Consider the following 21,140-nt stretch of genomic DNA (forward strand, 5'->3'; position numbering starts at 1 on the left):
CAGCCTTATCGCTCACTTCTCAGGTTTTCTCCAGCAGGTCCTGCGATAGGATGCCTCCCCACTACACTCCAGTCCCACTGGACCTTTTTATTAAGCCCCGGTCCTACAAGCCCTCTGGCCTCCTCCCTTTCGCATCCTGAGTCAGCCACATACTCTGAAGCTGCTTTGCTTTCAAACTGCACCTAGGGGAAAGCTATACATGCTCGCCCGCCACACGTCCTATTTCCTCGCCCTTGTGTCTCCAAGTAGCGGGACTCTCCCCTACTTGTGGAGGGTGAGGAATGCCAGTGGAGTGCTGTGCTGGAGGAAGGAGGGCACAAGAAACATAACAGGCAGGCAGGCGAAAAAGTGGCATGGGGGCATCATTTGAGCTCCCTGCCTCAGGTGCCAAAATGTTGTGGGCCGGCCCTGAGTGGCCCAGCCTCTGTTCTACCCTGGTCCTGCTGCCCACTGGGGATATCAGTTGGCAGCTCCTTCCCAGAGCTGTGAGCATGGGCATGTACCTGGTGTGGTTCACTCCCATCCCCAGAGCCCATCTGCAGGGTGAGGAAGAACCTGGCGCATGTCTTCCTAGAATGAACCAGGGATAGTCCCTTCTCCAGCTCCTCTAGGTGAGGTTCTGGCTGCACTTTTTTCTGCACAGATGGACACCTTGACCGTGGCCCCACAAAGTTGCGAGACCTCCTCATTAACCTCCTCCAAATTGGCCATCGATAGCACCAGGAGAAGGATGCTCATGCTCTGCTAAGGCAGGGCCTATTTCTGTTCCTCTCTGGTTTCACATATCCAGGCAGAGTTCCTTTGGGCAGCATTCACAGGTTCCCTAGACAGCGTTGGCGAGCAGTGGGTGTCATCCGGGGCTCTCTGCTCGGTTTCCCCCTTTGGATCCTTCATTATGAACCTGTGACCTCCACTCCTGTCCCTGGTATTCATTAGTTGTCCCAAGAATTCATCTGGATCCTGGGTCCTGTCCTACCTGCAAGGCTGGGGGTGGAGTCTTTAGACATGGATGGCCTTGTGCCCCCACCTCCCTGGTTTTCCAATAACACTCAGGATGTTAGGAATAGGCTCCCATCTGACCCCAGGGCAGAGGGACTGAGTTGGCCGGGTGTTGGATACAAGACCTTTCCCTCTAGGGAAAGGCTCCATTCTGGCCTATGACAGGCTGCCAGGTAACTGTAAGAGAGAATGAACCCAGGCCTTTGTGACTAATTAGATCCTTCCCAGCAGAGACAGTTTAGCAGCTCACCTAATTCTACTTGGGGCCACTTCAGGTAGTGAGCAGTCCCAGCTGAGAAGGGGCCGGGAGCTTCTCACAAGGTGCTCTCTGAAATCTGTGGGGGTGGGGCATTTCATCTGAGGGAAGTCGGTCCAAGCTGCTGAGTGATAGGAGTTACAGAAGTACTTCTGAGAAGTGAAAAGCTCAGGGAACTAGCCCTGGAGGTTGCTGCCCTGGCTAAGGGCCAGGATCCTGGGAAAGTCCAAGGTGGGGTGACAGTAGCTCAGTGGGGTGGATACTAAATACCTAGGTCTGGAGAATAACCCCAAATGGGAAGGCTGTTTAAACTTCTTCATTGCGGGGAGGGAAATCCTGGGAAATCTGTGGGGCCTGTGAGCTGGGAGAAGGATCCAAAAATGAGGAAGAACAGCTCTTGCGCAAAAGGGGGTTTTTGTGCAAAAAGGCACCGTCTACGCAGCACTTTTCAGCACAAAAACCTCTTGCACAAAAGGGAAAGGAAGAGGAAATGCAAACAAGAGCATGATATATGCAAATGGGCGCTCCATTTGTAGTTGCTCGTCCGCAGGTGGCTCATAGTGTAGACATAGCCTTAGGCTGTGAGGTAACTAAGCTGTTAAACCTCTGAGGCCTACATGCCCTTGGTACTGGGATTATCAGCACCTCAGGGCAGTGACTATTGCTTGGTTCTAGTTTAGCAGGACCTCTAAGGCCAAAGAGATGCTGGTCTGTAGGCGCTATCCTAGTATAGCTAGCGAGGGATTGTATGTAAGAGGGGGATTCCTAGATATTGCTGTTATCAGAACAATCCTCAATATGAGCCAGAAAGTTTATATACCAAGTGCTATTACAGGAGGCTCTATCTTGGGAACCCCTCTTCAAAGAGCCCTGTAGTTGTAGTGCTAAGTCTAGCCTAGGCCTCCATGAGACATGGCAATTTTCAAGACTATTTGAGTCAGCAGCTGGATTTTAGGACTTGGAAAAACCATGTGTGATACTTAAAAGAAGAGTGGGCTGCACTCTGATAAGGAGAGGTTCTATGAGGATTAGTTGACACCAACCCTGTTTATACATAGGGTCTGTTATGATACATTTCCTGACTTGATAAAACATTGAGGGAGAAGGGAGACCTGGAGTGTCCTTTCTTGATATTTGCTAAACAAACTTCTGATGTTTTGGTTTGAAAGCACTTTTTCTTTGAAATTTAACTTCATTAGGCTTAATAATAATTGGAAAGTGTTTTATTACAATGGATCTGAGTCAATGCAGTTTTCTGTTTAGGTGGCAAAACCTTTCTGCTGTGTGGGGAAGGGGAGAGGAAAGATTTTAAAATCTCAGATCCTCATGGGACGTGATAACCATTTCCCACCAAGCTTCTTAGAAGATTATTTTTGTTCTCTTTCTCCTCTCCCCCCACCCGCCCTCCGCCCACACAAAGCTGGACAAATTCATTTCCAAAGGCTTACTAGCACCCCTTTATTGTCTAGTTTATGGGAGCAGGGAATCGGATATGGGGGCCTTTCACCTTCAGCAAGTGCTGGCTCGGGGGGAGAAAAGGGAACTTTCCCCTCTTGGTGCTGGCTTTGACTGGGCCCCAGACCAGAGACAACCTCATGTCACCATTCCCCGAGAGCCTTCACAACAATGCTACTGAGGCAGTGCAACTTTACTGTCCCCAGCACCTGATTTAGTTTCCTATCGGTAAAACAAGTTGTTAAGTTAGGTGGTGGACCAGGGAATTGAACCTAGGTGCTTGAGTTACAGACTAACACCCAGGCTAAGTCTAGACTACGGAGTTTTTTTTTAAAAAGTGACCTTTTTTCAAAAAAGACTGCCATTGCATTCTTTCTAAATGAAATCAAAAGAATGCGGCGGTTTTTTCGACAGCGGTGAACCTGCTTTTTTACGAGGAAGAACGCCTTCTTTCGAAAGAGCTCTTTCGAAAAAAAGGTGTTCTTGAACGCAAACAGAGCTTTTTTGAAAGAGAGTGTCCAGATTGCCTGGGTGCTCTCTTTCAGAAGAGCGGATCACTTTTTCAAAAGTCTTGTTGCTGTCTAGGCAATCTCTTTCAAAAGAGGCGTTTTCGAAAGAGGCTTGTAGTCTAGACGTACCCCCAGAGTACTGGATCATCCTTCCCCTCCATGGATAAAGGGTTAATAGCGGTCTAAATAAATGGCTAGAGTCTGACCGATCAAAAGGCTTACAACAGTGTATAATGCTCTCTCCTGGCAGGGTTTATAACCTCAGGCCTGTTACACCTGTACCTCATGTAGCTGTCAGGTATTAACTCTTTAGAAACAGAACCCTCACATAAAAAATTAGCAGCCTTTTTGGGGTGGGAGCCTGTGGATTCTTCTGCCCGCAACTGTGAGGCAGCAGTAAAGTTTTAACACTCCTCCCCACACCAGGTGAAAGGTAGAAAATGCCACTGCTAGAAAAGTATCAGGGGGTAGCCGTGTTAGTCTGAGTCTGCAAAAGCGGCGAGGAGTCCTGTGGCACCTTATAGACTAACTGAAGTGTAGGAGCATAAGCTTTCGTGGGCAAAGACCCACTTCGTCAGGAAAAGACTCTCTGGAGCTGTGGGCTGGAAAAAGCAGAAAGGGGTAATGATATCACTGGGGAGAGGACAGATAATGTCACCATCGGAGAAGATTGGAGATGGAGGGTGAGGGAAAAGAAAGAGAAAATGCCACCACTGGAGGAGATGGGAATGGAAACCTCCAAGGGCTATTGGGAAAAATCTAGGCTGGGATGGGTCTGGTTGGAAGGCCAGGAACACATTGTGGGCGGCTCCCGTCACTGCCCCAAACCCATCCCATGTTGCCCCTTCCCTCCCAGGTTTCCAAGCTGTTACCTTCTTGCGCTGCTTCATCTTGTGATAGCCCTTGCTCTGAGCCTCTCCAATCAGCAGCTCCCCGTCATCAGGGCTTAGTGAGTGGGGCATCTCTGCTGGGTTGGGGGTCCTCTCGGCTGGGGACTCTCCTCCCCAACTCTTCCACCCCTTCAGGCTGACCGCTCTCCTCCTTCCCCTTGGCTTAGCTTTGTCAGAGCTCTCAGTCTTGTCCCCCAATACATGGGGCAGGGTGGCATCCTCCAGTGGGCTGTAGGTGGGATCCAGGAGGCTGTGGGTTTTGGGCGTGCGGAGGGAATATGCTCGTCGGAAGCTTCTGCCATGGGCCATCTCGGTAGTGGGGGTGGCCTGATTGGAGCTGGCACTCAGTCTGATCCTGTCCCGTCTGACCCGCAGACACCAGACGCTCCTGTCCCAGTCGGATCTCCAAGGGTAAGTGACTCATGCTTCCCTTTTTGCTCTGGCTAGGATGGGTGTGGCTGCTGTGGGTGTCACCCCATCCAATCAGGCCACTTATGGAAATTCCCCGCCCCCTCCGGTCCCATGAGGCCAAAGATCCCTGCAGTGGCTGCGTTATCACAAAGTTCCCCCTTGCAAATCTTGGCCCCTGGGGTCGAAGGTCGATGCAGCTGCTCGTCAGAAGTCGCCTCCACGTTGCGCAGTGGGGTCAAATGTCACTGCCGTTGTAGTGCAGTCAGTGATGGTCTTATGGGCAAAGAGCAGGAACAGTGTCAACAGCTTAAAGCCCCCGACATGGACCCTGATGCCTTAGGCCCACAGTTGGCTGGCCTGGTGAGCTCTGGGCAGTGCCTGGCACATGGGATCCCTGTCTCTGACTGGGTGGCTCCCCCCACAGTGACCTTGGTCAGATACATCCTTTGTTTTCCCCATCTATTGCATAGGGGTCATTATCCTGACTGCCTCTGTTAAGTGCATGGAAAGTGCTGGGTAAGAGCTAGGGGTTGTATCAGAGCCTGTCTGGTCTGGGAAGAAAATTGGAATCCAAATCCAAACCTCCCCTCGAAACGTTCAGGCCCCTCCCACTTTCCCAAATTAATTCTCTGGGTGCATAATGTTGGGTGCAGGGAGGCTCAGAGCAGCTGTTACTGGGGCTGGGTGCTCCTGAGGGAGGGACATGAAGCAAAAGGGGGTAACTGAGGCTGCAGAGAAAGGGGCATCTAGTGGCGTGTGTGATTGGAGACCCCCATCTCTCCTGGTCCCAACCTGCTCCCAATATCTCCTAGGCCTGGGTCTCCCAGCTGCTCCCATCTCTGCTGTTCTCAAATCCCAGTCTCTCCCAGCCCCTTTGGAGGGACGAGAGGGGCAGGAGCTCAGCATTAGAGGGTAAATATTCGAGCCCCCAGGGACGCTGCTGCCTCTGGGAGGAGGGAGAAATGACACCATGGCAACTGCAGGCAGGGGGAGGAGGAGCTGGTGCCTGAAGGAAGCTGGTTGTGACACAGACTGTGAGTCCTGCCCATGACAGGCTGGTGAGGGCGGAGAGAAAAGGGACCTTGATGACTGAGTGGGGCTGGTTCTTTGACAAAGATGCAGCTGACAGTGTGGTCATGGGCGCTAGCCTGTCACAGGGTGCGTCTGGGGAATGGTGCATGAGGCTGATCCCATGCACTCAAACCACTTCCCTTTCCATCCGCTGTCAAAGCAGTTTCACGGTGGCCAGGCTCTGGGCTTCCACTACACCAAGATCCCAGCTGGTCACAGTATCTTATTGCTCTTATCCATAGTCCCCAGCTGATCCCAGCATGTCCCAGTCCAGCTGCTCCCAGGTACATGACTGGCCGGACCTTGGTAATCCCTTGCAGTCTGTGGCATCCCTGCCCCAACACCCATCAGGTGTTTTAGCATCAACGTGTTGCTAAAATCAGCCCGGGAGAGAAATCCAGAGGCTGCTATCCTTGCCCCCTGCACCTCCTCTCCAAGGACAGCAGCAGCACCAGCCTTCCAAGGACACAGGGGTTCTATTCTGGCCACTGACCATGAGCAAGGCTTTTCCCCTCCATGAGACAGGGACTGTGTCTGTGCAGTGCCTGGCATGACAAGGGACCCTGATCCAAGCTGAGCTTTGTACAGCTCCCAATGTGACACGGACCCCAGTGGCAGCTCGGATCTGTAGAGTGCCAGGCTCAGCAGGGCCCTTGCTCCCTGCTAAGGTCTATGCAACATGGAGCCTGATTTTGGCTGGGGCTGTTGTGATGCTGTGATATAAATGTTAGTACCTGTTAAATCTGCTCCAGTTCTTGCTTCAATGAAAATCAGTCTCTTGTTAAAATCCAAGACTTTTCTGTACTATCTGAGTTTGATTGTCTGTGTATCCATCGATCCATCTGTCTGTTCAAGAACTCCTCCTAAACGCTAAGAGCTAGGACCACCAAATTTGGTATACAGCTTCCTCTTATCCTAACTTAAAGCAAGGTGCGGGTTTGGTTGTCCAAGGAAAATGGGATGTGCCTGAAATGGGACTGCTTTGCATAAAACCAGACAGAAAAGAGATAGAATCACTAGGCAGGTGAAAGGGACTGGCTGGGGGTGTGTACCCCACACCTGTCCAGGACTGCCGCAGCCCTGAGCCTTCCACCCCCACGTGCTGTTTACAGAGCATCTAGAGGGTGATGCCCCCCTCATTCTGTGGGGAACATTGTTGCCTGTTCCCTTTTGTCAGGGCGTGAGAGGAAAGTGAAGTTGCTGCATTCCTCATTCTGGCTGACAACTGCAAGGGGCAGATGGACCTGCGCCTGCCTCAGCCAGGGGACATGCACCGCTCTGCTGGCTGTGCCTGCTGGAGTTCCAGCGGCCATGGAAAGGTGTTTCTCACCTGGCCCCAACCTGCTGCAGTGAGAAAAGCTGGGGAAGTCCTCTCTAAGCCTGGTCTACATTGTAAGGTTAGGTTCTAGTTAGCCACGTTACATTGATTTTATAATGAATGGGTCCCACCAAACCCCTTCTACCAACCTTAAGAGCTTTTAAAGTTGAATTCAGTACTTTACCTTGACAAGGGAAGTGGAGCTAAATTTGATCACACAGTGTCAGATTTGGAGTAGTGCAGACACAGCACTTTTCAATTCACATTCTTGGATTCAGGGAGTTGCCCCACAGTTCCCCAATGTAACCACTCTGGCCAGCACTGTCACTGCTGCTGCACGCCCAGGTACAAAGGAAAAGTCCTGAAGACTTTTGAATTTCATTTCCTGTTTGATCAGCATGGTGCAAGCCCAACAGCTCACCTGACCATGAATGTCCAGGGCTGCAAATGAGCTCCAGAATGGAGCATGCAGGAGACACTGGGTCTGACTGTTGTCTGGGGAGAAGAATCTGTGCAGACAGCACTCCAAACCAGCAGAAGAAACACTGACATCTTCTATACCGAAATCGCACAGGGCATGGTGGGAAAACGATACAGCAGGAACACCCAGCAGTGCTGCATGAAGGTGAAGGAGCTTAGACAAGAATGCCAGAAGACGAAGGAGGCAAATAGTCACTCAAGGTCAGAGCCACAGACATGCTGCTTCTAGGGGGGACTCAACCAGTATCCCAAAACTGGCCGTGGATACCTCCCAAGTGCCTCTACAGGCAGTGAGGGGGAAATCTCGCTCCCCTGGGGTACAGAGCCCCCAGAAGGGTCCGAGGCCGGAGGTCAAATCAGTGAGGCAGGAGAGAAACTTAGAAGAGAAAACTTTATGATGCATGCATGCAGGCTGTCACTTCCAAGAGTGAAGCAGCAGCCCTGACAGACAGATTCAGGTATCCTTTATACAGAATTGTTCTTCTTTAACATATCAAAGTCTCAGCAGAAGTACTCTGAGACTTCTGTTCACCCCAGGAGTGCTAGAAGTAAGTTTTTACAGTACACAAAGCCACATGAGAACTTGAGTGGAGGAGTCTACAAGGCAAACTGTGACAAAGATAAGAGTTTACATGATAATTTGTGACAGACTAGGAGTATCCATGAATTTGAGATAGTCATTTGTAAGGGTCTTTGATTAGAGTTAATTTGATTCTCTCTGTTACAGGAAGAGAGGCCTGGAAAACTTTTTAACCCTTACAGCAGTTTTCTTTAGAGAGTTTTGATTTTTGCACAGTTCCCCCCTTTAGACACAATTGGAGTTATTTGATTTTTCTCCCACAATTCCCCCCTTTAATACTCCTATTGGAGTATTACTCAAAGTTATTCTAGACATTCTTAGGTATTCTTCTTTTGCTGGGATGAATTCTTATCTTAGAGGGAGGTTTTCTTTATCAGTTGGGTAAATGATCCACTGCCCATTCACCCCCAGATCTTTACCAGTGCCAATATTGCTTTTAAAACATAAGGGAAACATAAGGGAAGCATTCCCTGATGGATGTAATGCTTGAGTAAGGGGAATCTCTGAGGCAATTAGATTTTTATGCCAAATCTGCCTGTTCCCCCCCATGACTATGTACTTTTGGCACAGTGTTATCATTCTGGGCATTTACCCACTCCCGCTCTCCTGTAGAGTACTGACTACCAGTAGATCTGAATTTTAGGGGTCTGGTCCACAGGGAGGCAGGAGTTGGGATAAACTGTAATGGTAAAAGGCCTTCAGAGCCTTCTATAAGCTGTTCACATATCCAACAGTCACTTATATTGGTGAGGGACACAACCTTTTGCAGGGCTTCCCAATAAGGGTGGGGAAAGTTATATACTAAGGCTATTCTGACTACTAAAAGAAGGAAAACAATCCTTATCCTATTATAGTATCTTAAATTTCTAAAGTAGAAAGGATAATAATAATATAGTAATTATCTAGCAACTAGCAAAGCAGTCTTTTAAGTAAACTTAATCAGTTAGTATTGTTTGGCTTGCCTCTGCAGGCACTCTTCGAGATTTCGTAGTCTCTTAGTTCACTCAATACTGGAATGGCTTCCCCTTTGTGAGAGCTATGGGGCGCCAGGCTCACCTGTAGGTCTTTTCTGGCACAGTCCTACCTCTCAGGTTGTACCTCGAAGCTCCTGGTGGAGGCCGGTTTGGTAACAGTCTGGTTTGAGAGTCTGCCACCTCGGTCCACTGAACCTCGTCCTCAGGTGATTCCTCCAGGGAGGGGTCCTGGGTGACGGGGTCAATCAGCTCTGTTGGATCTGCAGTTCGGCGTACATGACTTGCGTGGATCCACGAGGGGCCCTCCTTCACCTTTACTGCTGTGTGGGTGATGAACAGCAATTGGAACGGTCCTTTCCACCGGGCTGCCAGGGAATTCTTTCTGCGATGTTCCTTCACGAACACGTAGTCGCCTGGTTGGATGTTGTGGCACGGCACATCAGTAGGTGCTGGGAGGGCTTCCTTTACCTGCAGATGCAAGCTCTTCTAACCGTCATTTTATGTCTAGGTTTTTTTCTTTCTGTGTGGCTGCTAGCCTGTGGGCCTCCTGCAACATTAAACTGCTTACAAATCACACATGAATTAGATATGAATTATATATTCTTGAGACAGCTTCTAGGTGCATGCCTGGGGCGTACCATTGTTTTGGGATTTGTGAGGCCACCCCCCTTTTGCTCATGTGTGTCATTTGATGAGACACCTGAGCAAGCTGCCATGTGAGAGATTTTTGGGGCGACTGGGCAGCCATCAGGTGCACCCATTATCCCAGCTGGGGATAAGGAGCAGCCTGCTTTCTCCCAAAGGTTTTTCTCTGCAGGTTGAGCAGCTTGCTGTAGTTCTATCAGGTCCTGCAAAGAAACAGGGAGGGAAAGAGAGACCAGAATCTGAAAGGGAGCCAGAGGTCCATGTGCTGCTGCACGTCTGGCCGCTGCATCAGCATTCCCATTATCCAGAGAAACAGGATCAGTGGCACCTGTGTGGGCCGGGCAATGGGTAATAGAAAGGGATGTGGGTAGCTGAATAGCATCAAGGAGTTGGGAGATAAGGGGACCATGAGAGATAGCAGAGCCAGAAGGGGTAAGGAAACCTCGTTGTTTCCAAATTTGTCCTGTGGCATGACAGACAGAGAAAGCATACTTTGAGTCAGTATAAATGGCAGCAGACTGTCCGGACGCTAAAAGGCAAGCACGAATTAAAGCGATGAGCTCAGCAGCCTGAGCTGATTTTGGTTCCTGGAAGAGACAAGGCCTCTAAAACATTATTATCTGAGACCTCTGCATATCCAGCCTTTAGTTTACCAACTGAATTTCTTTTATATGAGCCATCAGTATACAATACAAGAACTGCATTTTCCAGCAGTTGAGCAGACAAATCTTGGGGAGGCTTTACACAGTGCTCAAGCAATTCTTCACAGTTATGGGTATGTGCTTTACCAGTAGAGGGTAAAGGAGAAAAAGTAGCTGGGTTAAGTACATTACATCTTTGAATTACCACATTTGGGAAGAGAGGATAACATTCTCATACAGGGTTTGTCTCTGAACAGATAGGTGCTGAGTGCGGTGTCGCTGTAAGAGAGCAGAGACAGCATGAGGGACCTGTAAGATAATGCTGTGGCCTAATGTGACAGGTTGGGCCTTTTTCAAGTAATTCAGCAGTAGCTGCAACTGCCCTCAGACAAAGTGGGAACCCACGGGCTACTGAGTCCAGTGTTGCAGAAAAATAAGCTACTGGACGAGGTGTGGGTCCAAGGGGTTGACAGAGAACTCCAGCTGCAATTCCATCCTGTTCATGACAAAACAGAGTAAAAGGCTTGCTATATTTAGGTAAGCCCACTGTGCAGAAGAGTTTTAAGGGAAAGGAAAGCAGATTCACATTCTGGGGACCAGGTCACTGGGTCAGGAGCTAAGACTAAGAGTAGAATAGTAAGGGGCCTGATGAGTCCAGAAAAGTTAGGAATCCATTGTCTGCAATATCCTGCAGTACCCAGAAATTTGTAAACCTGACTTTGGTGAAAGGGTGAGGAATGGAAAAAACTTGTGAGATTCACTCAGGTGTTAACTGGCGGCCATCTCCTGAAAGTAAATGTTCTAAGTACTGAACTCTTTGTTTTACAAACTACAATTTGGCTTTGGAAGCCTTGTGACTCTTTTTAGCAAGACACTAACACATATGAGGTATCAGTTTTACATCTTTCCTCAGTTTTACTAGCAATTAACACATCATCAACATACTGAACTGCAGGGAAGAGAGAGAGAGTTAAGGTCAGCTTTTTAAAAACTGAGAAAACAGAGTAGGGCTTTTACAATAACTTTACAAAAACATGTCCAGGTTAATTGATGACCCTGAAAGGAAAAGGCAAAGAGAAATTGGGAATTCTTATGCACTGAAATAGAAAAGAAGGCAGAACATAAATCTATTACAGAAAACCAGGTTAGGTACTACTGGAAATCTAGGGATTACAAACTTATTAATGGCTCTTAGGTTTTCTTCAAATCTATAGATTTGCTTTTTCACAGGTAGTACAGGTGTATTACATGGTGAAGTTGTATAAACAAGTATCCCTTGTTTAAGGAGGGAGAGATTACAGGCTTAATGCCCTCTTGTGCCTCCCTAGCCAATAGATACAGGGCTACCCTTGGGAAAGGCTTGTTGTGTCTGTATGTTATTTGCACTGGTGTTGCAGAGGCTAGCAACCCCACTTCATTCACAATGGGCTGCCCACAATGTCTCTGGGACTTCTGAGAGGTCCAGGAGGGGTGTATGTCCTGAGGTCTCATCAGATTCCTCTGAGAGTAGTAATGCCATCAAATCTGGAGCCTGATAGGGGGAAAGGTCAACAAATATCCCTTCCTCTCTACAGAGAAGGTTTGCACCCAATTTACACAACAAGTCAGGTCCCATAAGGTTTACAAGAGAAAAGGGAGATAACAGGAAAGAATGTTCAGCTGACAAGGGTCCAAAGCGGGTGGGGGTGCAGATGGCACATCTGGGGAATCAAGCTGTTTCTTTAGAGTAGCCAATTCTTGCTGCAGCTTTTCAATAGAATCTTTTTTGCTAGCCATAATGCTCTGATTTTTTTTTTTTTTACTGCCACATCCTCCCAGAGGCACCAATATTCCATCTGGTTAGGATGTTTTTCCTCGAGGAAAACTCTAAGATAAGCAAGCTTTTGTAAGTCAAAGCTCTAGTTGCCATGTATTCTGGGAATTCCCCTGAGTATAGCCATTCCAAATGCTCAATAATTCCTTAAGTCTCCTTAGTTTCAAACCTGCAGGCAATACCTAGCTGACTGATCATCTGAGACAAGGGAGTCCCAGGCTGTGAGAAACCTTTTCTCTCAGTAGGAGACAGACTTGAGGGAGCAATCTTATCCATGTTAGCACTGTCTTGTCCAAGGACAGCGCAGGAGCCCAACAGTACTACCCTCTCCAAGGATAGTACAGGCGTCCAGCAACACTACCCTCTCCAAGGATAGTGTGGGAGTCCACACAAACTGTCAGCTTCACTCACACTCCTTATGTGCCGGGGGAAACCGCCCTTGCTTTCAGCAGCTGTGCAGTGACACTGACAGCACTGGTGCGGCTGCGGTCCCACTCCGGACTTCACTCACTCAAAACCATGTGCTTGGACTCGCCACCAATCAGTCAGCAACAACAACAACAACAACAAAATCCAACCCCTATTTGGCTATACCCAGTGTTTTCGTTTTAAGTTTCCCTCAAGCCTCTTAACAAAAAAAATTTTAAGTAAAAGATGACTCTTACCGCCAGCTGGTCCAGCTGGTGCCGAGAACAGGGAGGCGGACCGGGGGATTTTAAATGGATCCCTTACCCTCCAGATGCGCGCTGTAGTCCGTTCCCATTCCCCGTCATCAGCCTTTCCAACTGGAGTTCCAAGCCATCCCACTTCTGACACCAAATTGAGGGGGAAATCTCGCTCCCCTGGGGTACAGAGCCCCCAGAAGGGTCCGAGGCCGGAGGTCAAATCAGTGAGGCAGGAGAGAAACTTAGAAGAGAAAACTTTATGATGCATGCATGCAGGCTGTCACTTCCAAGAGTGAAGCAGCAGCCCTGACAGACAGATTCAGGTATCCTTTATACAGAATTGTTCTTCTTTAACATATCAAAGTCTCAGCAGAAGTACTCTGAGACTTCTGTTCACCCCAGGAGTGCTAGAAGTAAGTTTTTACAGTACACAAAGCCACATGAGAACTTGAGTGGAGGAGTCTACAAGGCAAACTGTGACAAAGATAAGAGTTTACATGATAATTTGTGACAGACTAGGAGTATCCATGAATTTGAGATAGTCATTTGTAAGGGTCTTTGATTAGAGTTAATTTGATTCTCTCTGTTACAGGAAGAGAGGCCTGGAAAACTTTTTAACCCTTACAGCAGTTTTCTTTAGAGAGTTTTGATTTTTGCACAGTTCCCCCCTTTAGACACAATTGGAGTTATTTGATTTTTCTCCCACAGCAGCAGCACTGAAGAGGACAATGTAGAGGAGAAGAATGCTCAGCAGGCAAGTGGATGATCTGATCTCACTGATGCCAGGACCTTTTCCTACCTCTGGTGCCAAACTCCTCCCAGGATGGACCTATTGTTGCTGGACCCTCATGACAGGAAGGGCAACTCTGATAAGTTCATATTTGTTACCACGCCACAATGGTTAAATGTAGTTGGGTTTAATGTTTGATCTGCCCTGAACAATTGGGATACAGTGGCAGCCAGTCCACCTACACAGCAGGTGCTTTCTGGAAAAGTTTATTAACCGTGCCTGGAGATGGAATAGGAATCCTCCCAACACATCTCTTCAATGCTCTCATGGAGATACTCTGCAATCTTTCTCAGGCTATATCTAGTCTGCCGCTTTCTATCAGAAAAAGGTATGCAAATTGTGCTCCACAATTTGCATACCTTTTTCCAATAGTTTTGTCAGAAGAGGATTTTCCGAAATTTGGCCCGTCTACCCTGGGCAGAATTTCAGAAAAACCTCTCTTTCGGAAGAGCCCTTCTTCCTTGTGGAATGAGAAAGACAGGGCTTCTGAAAGAGCATGTCTGCTCTTTCGCAAAAAAAGTTGGAAGAGCAGATGTGTTCCCTGGACACAGCTGAGTTTTTCCAGGATACCTCTTATATCCCAGAAAAACTCCATAGTCTAGACATAGCCTCAGAAGGATTCTGGGAAGGGCTGTCTTATTCCATCCTCCATGATAAGACACCATCCCATGCCAAGCCACCAGCAAGTGGTCTGGCACCATTGCAGCAAAAAACATTGCAGCATAGGGCCAAGTCTTTGGTCATATTTTTGCAGCATCCACTCCCTATCATGCTCTGTGATTCACAGAAGACTGATATCATGCATGGTGAAATGGGGGAAACTTTGTTGTAACCCTGGCTGTACTGCCCTGTTTGCAATGGGCTTGAAGGGATCACGTTGGAGAACAGCTATGTTGTATATGGGGGTGACCCCATGCCAACTGCGCACGTGTCCCTCCACCTTAAATCTGCTGTCCCTTCTTTGCAAACGTGAACACATGAACAATGAGGGCTGTAGATTGCAAGCATTCTCTCCCATATGTTTTCAAAGAACCCCTCCTAACATGTTGCTTACCATGCTTGCCAGCAAAGAGAGTTCAGTCGCCCAGCACTCTGCTGTGTAGTATACCTCACTGGTAGGCACTTAATTTAAAGCGCAAAATTCAGCCTGGTACCTAACACATGCTATAAAGTACTTAATTCACTGTAAAAGCGTCATCCTTCTGTTTTTTACTATGTTTCTTCTGTAAAGTCTACCTTTGTTGGGTTTTTCCAGTGCAGCTAGAGGCCTGTCTATGGTACTTCCCCCTGTTCCAGCAGTTAGACTTTCTTAGATTAGCAACAAAACATTTAACGATCTCATGCAGTCCACCCGCACTGATAGGGCACAAGCCAAAGCATGGAGGAGCAGGCTGTTAGAGATCATCTACACTGTACAAGAAAACATGCAGGGAACATGAAGGTGACATGTAGGATGAGATGTTGAGGCTCATGGGGAAGCAAACAGACCAGATGAGATACCTGGCAGAGGTGCTGGAAAAGCAGTTAGAGCACCAATCCCTCCTGTATTGATTGATAAACCATCTGCCCTGCTCACCAAGTTCCATGTCCCCCTCTCCCAAATGTCTTAGAATGTGTGAGGAGGGCCCAGGAAGCCTTTCACTCAACTGCAAGGGATGGCTGTCATTCCCACAGCTTTGATTGCTATACAGCATGATTGTCATAAGCTGCATGTCCTTGTGCTGTATTATCAGACCTTTGTTACACCTGCAACTCCTTTTTCATTCAGTGATGCTTGTTTCACTGTGTTGCCTAAATAATGATAGAAATGTAGCCGTGTTAGTCTGGGGTAGTTGAAGCAAAATGCAGGACAATGTAGCACTTTAAAGACTAACAAGATGGTTTATTAGATGATGAGCTTTCGTGGGCCAGACCCACTTCCACTTTGATCTGAGGAAGTGGGTCTGGCCCACGAAAGCTCATCATCTAATAAACCATCTTGTTAGTCTTTAAAGTGCTACATTGTCCTGCATTTTGCTTGCCTAAATAAAAATGCATGTTTTCAGAACATTCAGCTCTTTAGTCACGGTGCCTACTGCAGTTGGGGAGAGGGTTGTTTTACAGGGCAGCACATGTACGACAGGGACAGCTTGGTAATAAGCAATACACACACCTGTCACATCATTGGTCATTCATGAAACTGGTTTTCAAAGCATCTCTGATGCATAGGGCATCTCAATGTGCTCTTCTTGTTCCCCTAGTATCTGACTGCTCATAATGTGCTGCCAAGCGATCTGCTTCAACCCCCCAGCCTGCTAGCAACTTTTCCCTCTAACTTTCACAGAGATTATGCAGCAAGCAGCAACAGCAATGGGAATATTGCTTTCACTGAGGTCTAAATAGTCAGTAAACTGCACCAGTACCCCTTTATATGCTCAAAGAGACATTCTACCACCATCATGCACTTGCTCAGCCTGTAGTTTAACTGCTCCTTACTGATATCCAGGCTGCTGGCGTCTGGCTTCATGAGCCATGGCAGCGAGGGGTAGCCTGGGTCTCTGAGGGTAACTATTGGTGACATTGAAATGCCAATAGTTAATTTTCCAGTCTTAGAAGAAAGTTCTGTCTTGCAGTTTACTGGAGACCAGAGTGCCTAAAGATGTGTGTGTCATGCACCTTTCCTGATCTTCCCAGTTTGATGTCGGTGAAATGGCCCTTGTGATCCACCAATATTTGTAACACCATTGAGATGTACCCCTTGCAGTTTATGTACTTTTTGGTAAGGTGATCTGGTGTCAAGATAGGAATGTGTTCTTTTTGCCCTACCACAGTTAGAGAACCTCATGGAGGCAAAGCCATCAACTATATCCTTCATGTTTCTCAGAGTCACTAGCAGAAGGGTATTGATTGCCCTGGCTACTTGGATCACAGCAGCCTCAATTGCAAATTTACCCCTACCAAATTGATTCCTGACTGACTGGTAGCAGTCTAATATTGCAAACTTTCACCAAGCTATGGCCATTTGCTTCTCAACCTGGTGCTTCCAGGTGGGGGGAAGCAATTTGCAAAATTCTATGAAATTGGCCTTCTGCATGTGAAAGTTTTGCAGCCACTGGTCATCGTCTCATAGCTGTATAACTGTGTGCTCCCACCAATCTGCACTGGATTCCTGGGACCAGAATCAGAGTTCTGCTGTGTCTGCCAGCATATCCCAATTGCTCCCTTCATTGGGTTACTGTACTGCTGTATGCATGGTCTCTTCACCTTCTCCTTTGCACAGGTAGCTCCTTCAACTTTATAAATTCGGATGCTAAATGTCAACCTCAATAAATGTGACCTAATTTCATAGTATAGACATACCCCTAGAGACCATCAGTGGAGCTGTATTATAAGGGGAAGAGGTTGGCTCTATGTCCTTCTCCAAAATTCAGTACTATACTATAAAGTGCACAGCACCCTCTACTGCTGTGTTAGGGTGTGGAATGTGATGGGAGAGTCCCCTGCAGAGCTCCCTGCTTCCCAGCAAACCCTAGCTAGCACCATGCTGGTGGCTGTCCCTTTCTGAGTGCCCCTGTCCTACAGTTTCCTGCAGCAGCAAGGTTTCCTGTAGACCTAGACCTCCATTGGCTTTGCAAGCTCAACTTACCAGAGGAGAGACCTATGCCTTGCTAATACCCCCTTTTTTTGTGGGGAGGGGGAATCTGTAAAAGCATGAACTGCAGAGATGATGCATCTATTTGTAAAGCTACAGAGCTCCTGTCAGGGATTACTCCCTGGGATAATTCCCTCTGTATCTCCTTTCTTTTTTCTACATGCTGGTTCATTAATACATTCCAGCTTTATGGTGTGTGGAGGAACAGTTGCCAATAAGACCATTTCTGTGTCACCTGCCAGTCACCTTGCGGCAGAAAGGCTCTTCAGCAGGGACTTGATCCCAGTAAGGACACGTGTGAGAGGGTTTGTTTTTTTTGTTGGGGGGGGGGGGGGAAGAAATGTGGACTCGCCTGGATGGAATCGGAATAGATCCGCTGTGCGTTATCAGCCCCTCTCTCGGCAGCGAGAAGGTGGATTCCCAGCAGGATCAGTCCTCAGAGAGCTAGTCTCCCTCCTGAATACGGGACGGGGGTCTGGACTGGGTTCTTTTGCCTGCCTCCCAGGTGCCATTTCGGCGTCCTCACAGCGAGGAAGTCCGCGGTCTTGGGTCCCACGGGCAGTGGCCTGGCAACGCGGAAGGCGGGGAGCCCGAGAAGGCAGCTTGGGGTACGTAGAGGGGATGCTCAGGACACAGCCTTACTGCAGTCTGACGCCGCTCGTTGTTTACGGCCCAGAGGAGGGAGGTGTCCCAAGGGGCGCCCCCCAGCCCGTCCGCAGCCTCGAGCAGGGTCCCCCTGCAGCCCCTGCCCCGTCCCAAGGGGCGCCCCCCAGCCCGTCTGCAGCCCCGCGCAAGGTCTCTGCAGCCCCAGGCGCTGTCCCCACGCTCATTCCGCACACACCGCACCAAGCCAGCTGGGGGCCCGCGCTGTTACAGTGTTATGGTCACATGTTCCCTGCCTGGCTGAATGAGTCACTCGCCCCGCCCACCACATTGGGGGCCGTCCCTTCCTCCTAGCACCAATCGCGGCAGGGGAGGTCTTAGTCTAGCCAGCCAATGACCATTCCAGGATGGGGGAAGGCGCCGCCACGTTTCCCCCCCTTGGGCGGGACTCTTGGCTGTAGATTGATAAATTCATTGTCCAATGGAAAATAGGCATGAGAGATTCTGTCAATAGCAGGCGGCCAGTATCCGGGGTGGCCAATAGAGAGGGGGATGAGTCACCGGGGGGTGGGATGGCGCCAGGCTTGAACCGGTGAGTGACAGGGCTGCTCGTCCACAGATCGGGCGCTGGGGCCGTGATAAGGAGGAGAGGAGGGTGTGGCAACAGCAGCCAATGGGAGCTGGGATCGTAGTGGCACGGCCAATGAGAATGCAGGTGGGCGGGGCAGGCAGGGGGTAGGAGATATCCGAGTAAGTTGCGGTGGCTGGTACCTGACAGCTGGGGAGCGAGGGGCTGTCGCGCCGCGGGGTAAGAGGGGCCCGCTGGGGTAGGGTGGGCTGGGTCCCCAGCACCCCATATGGACCAGCCCCTCCCCCCCGCATGAACCGGGCTGTACCCCCCCGCATGAACCGGGCTGTACCCCCCCTGCCCCATATGGACCAGCTCCCTCCCCCCCGCATGAACCGGGCTGTACCCCCCCTGCCCCAAAGGGACCAGCCCCTCCCCCGCACGAACCGGGCTGTACACCCCCTGCCCCATATGGACCAGCTCCCTCCCCCCCGTATGAACCGGGCTGTACCCCCCCTACCCCAAAGGGACCAGCTCCCTCCCCCCCGCTTGAACCGGGCTGTACACCCCCTGCCCCATATGGACCAGCTCCCTCCCCCCCGCATGAACCGGGCTGTACCCCCCCTGCCCCAAAGGGACCAGCCCCTCCCCCCCGCATGAACCGGGCTGTACCCCCCCGTGCCCCAAAGGGACCAGCCCCTCCCCCCCGCATGAACCGGGCTGTACCCCCCGTACCCCAAAGGGACCAGCCCCTCCCCCCCGCATGAACCGGGCTGTACCCCCCCTGCCCCAAAGGCACCAGCCCCTCCCCCCCGCATGAACCGGGCTGTACACCCCCTGCCCCAAAGGGACCAGCCCCTCCCCCCCGCACGAACCGGGCTGTACCCCCCCTGCCCCAAAGGGACCAGCCCCCCCCCCCCGCACGAACCGGGCTGTACCCCCCCTGCCCCAAAGGGACCAGCCCCTCCCCCCCGCACGAACCGGGCTGTACCCCCCCTGCCCCAAAGGGACCAGCCCCTCCCCCCCGCATGAACCGGGCTGTACCCCCCCTGCCCCAAAGGGACCAGCCCCTCCCCCCCGCATGAACCGGGCTGTACACCCCCTGCCCCAAAGGGACCAACCCCTCCCCCCGCATGAACCGGGCTGTACCCCCCCTGCCCCAAAGGGACCAGCCCCTCCCCCCGCACGAACCGGGCTGTACAACCCCTGCCCCAAAGGGACCAGCCCCTCCCCCCGCACGAACCGGGCTGTACCCCCCCCGCCCCAAAGGGACCAGCCCCTCCCCCCCGCATGAACCGGGCTGTACCCCCCCTGCCCCAAAGGGACCAGCCCCTCCCCCCCGCACGAACCGGGCTGTACCCCCCCTGCCCCAAAGGGATCAGCCCCTCCCCCCCGCATGAACCGGGCTGTACCCCCCCTGCCCCAAAGGGACCAGCCCCTCCCCCCCGCATGAACCGGGCTGTACCCCCCCTGCCCCAAAGGGACCAGCCCCTCCCCCCGCATGAACCGGGCTGTACACCCCCTGCCCCAAAGGAACCAGCCCCTCCCCCCTGCATGAACCGGGCTGTACACCCCCTGCCCCATATGGACCAGCCCCCCCCCCCGCATGAACTGGGCTGTACACCCCCTGCCCCAAAGGGACCAACCCCTCCCCCCCGCATGAACCGGGCTGTACACCTCCTGCCCCAAAGGGACCAGCCCCTCCGCTCGTATGAACCGGGCTGTACACCCCCTGCCCCAAAGGGACCAGCCCCTCCCCCCCGCATGAACCGGGCTGTACACCCCCTGCCCCATATGGACCAGCCCCTCCCCCCCGCATGAACCGGGCTGTACACCCCCTGCCACAAAGGGACCAACCCCTCCCCCCCGCATGAACCGGGCTGTACACCCTCTGCCCCATATGGACCAGCCCCTGCCTCCTGCATGAACCGGGGCTGTATACCCGCTGCCTCCAAAGAGACCAGCCCCTTCCTCCCGCATGAACCCGGGCTGTATAGCCCCTGCCTCCAAAGGGACCTGCTCTACGCCCTGCATGGACTGAGGCTGTACACCCTTTCTGTTCTATGGACCGTCCCTTCCCACTGCACGGACTAAGGCTGTACACATATCCATTCCCCATATGGACCTGGTCCCCCCCTTCCTATATGGATGAATCTCTCCCCCTGAATGAGCCTGTGCTGGACACCCCACCCCCCTGAATGATCTGCCTCCCCTTGATGGACACACTATCCCCCAGCATATGAGTCAGGTTGTAGATACTACTTGGTCCTGTCATGAGTGCAGGAGACTGGACTAGATGACCTCTTGAAGTCCCTTCCAGTCTGCTGTTTCTATGACCAGGGCTAGGCCTCTCCTTATTGTATATTCCACTTGCTCCCTTCTGTATTTGTACTTTATTGTACTGTATTGTCAGCTCCTCCTTCCCTTCCTCATGTAGATCAGGCTGTATCTCCTCATATGTATCAGTGCTGATCTCTCCCTCCTTGTTTGGTCCAGTCTTCTCCACCCCCCACCCTTGAACCAGTCTGTATTACCTTTATGGACCACACTTGTCAAGGACTTGGCAGGGCTCCCCTTTCCCTGGCATGTATTAGATTGTATGACTCTATATAGACTAGTCTCTCCTTCTCTGTATTGACCAGATTTCTTTGTCATCCCTGTATGGACTGGGCTGAATTGCCACATGTGTACCATTGATTGTCTGATTTGGGACAGCCCCTGGCAAGGGCTGGGCTGGCTCTGGAATGCCAGGCTTTCAGGTTAGTCCATGCTTTTTCTGGGGGCTAGCCTGTATCACATCATATGGACCAGTCTATGTCAGGAAGTGAGCTGTGTTGCCTA

General features: G+C 50.7%; 1 protein-coding gene across 5 annotated transcripts in view; it reads left to right on the forward strand.

Annotated features, from left to right (window-relative positions):
* Positions 1 to 18,450: 18,450 nt before the first annotated feature.
* The window catches only part of PC (pyruvate carboxylase), a 241,752-nt gene continuing 239,062 nt past the window's right edge, over positions 18,451 to 21,140 (forward strand). For 2 of the 5 annotated variants that reach the window (XM_075939019.2, XM_075939016.2), the window contains exons 1-2: positions 18,506 to 18,539; positions 20,942 to 21,058. The gene's annotated coding sequence lies outside the window, so the exon portion shown is untranslated. Of the gene's footprint in view, positions 18,540 to 20,941; positions 21,059 to 21,140 lie in introns of all 5 variants that reach the window. The other 3 variants (XM_075939025.2, XM_075939017.2, XM_075939020.2) reach the window with 2 other exon arrangements.

This window comes from Pelodiscus sinensis, chromosome 11, assembly GCF_052426305.1.
Source record: "Pelodiscus sinensis isolate ZL-2025 chromosome 11, ASM5242630v1, whole genome shotgun sequence".
Taxonomy (NCBI): Eukaryota; Metazoa; Chordata; order Testudines; family Trionychidae; genus Pelodiscus; species Pelodiscus sinensis.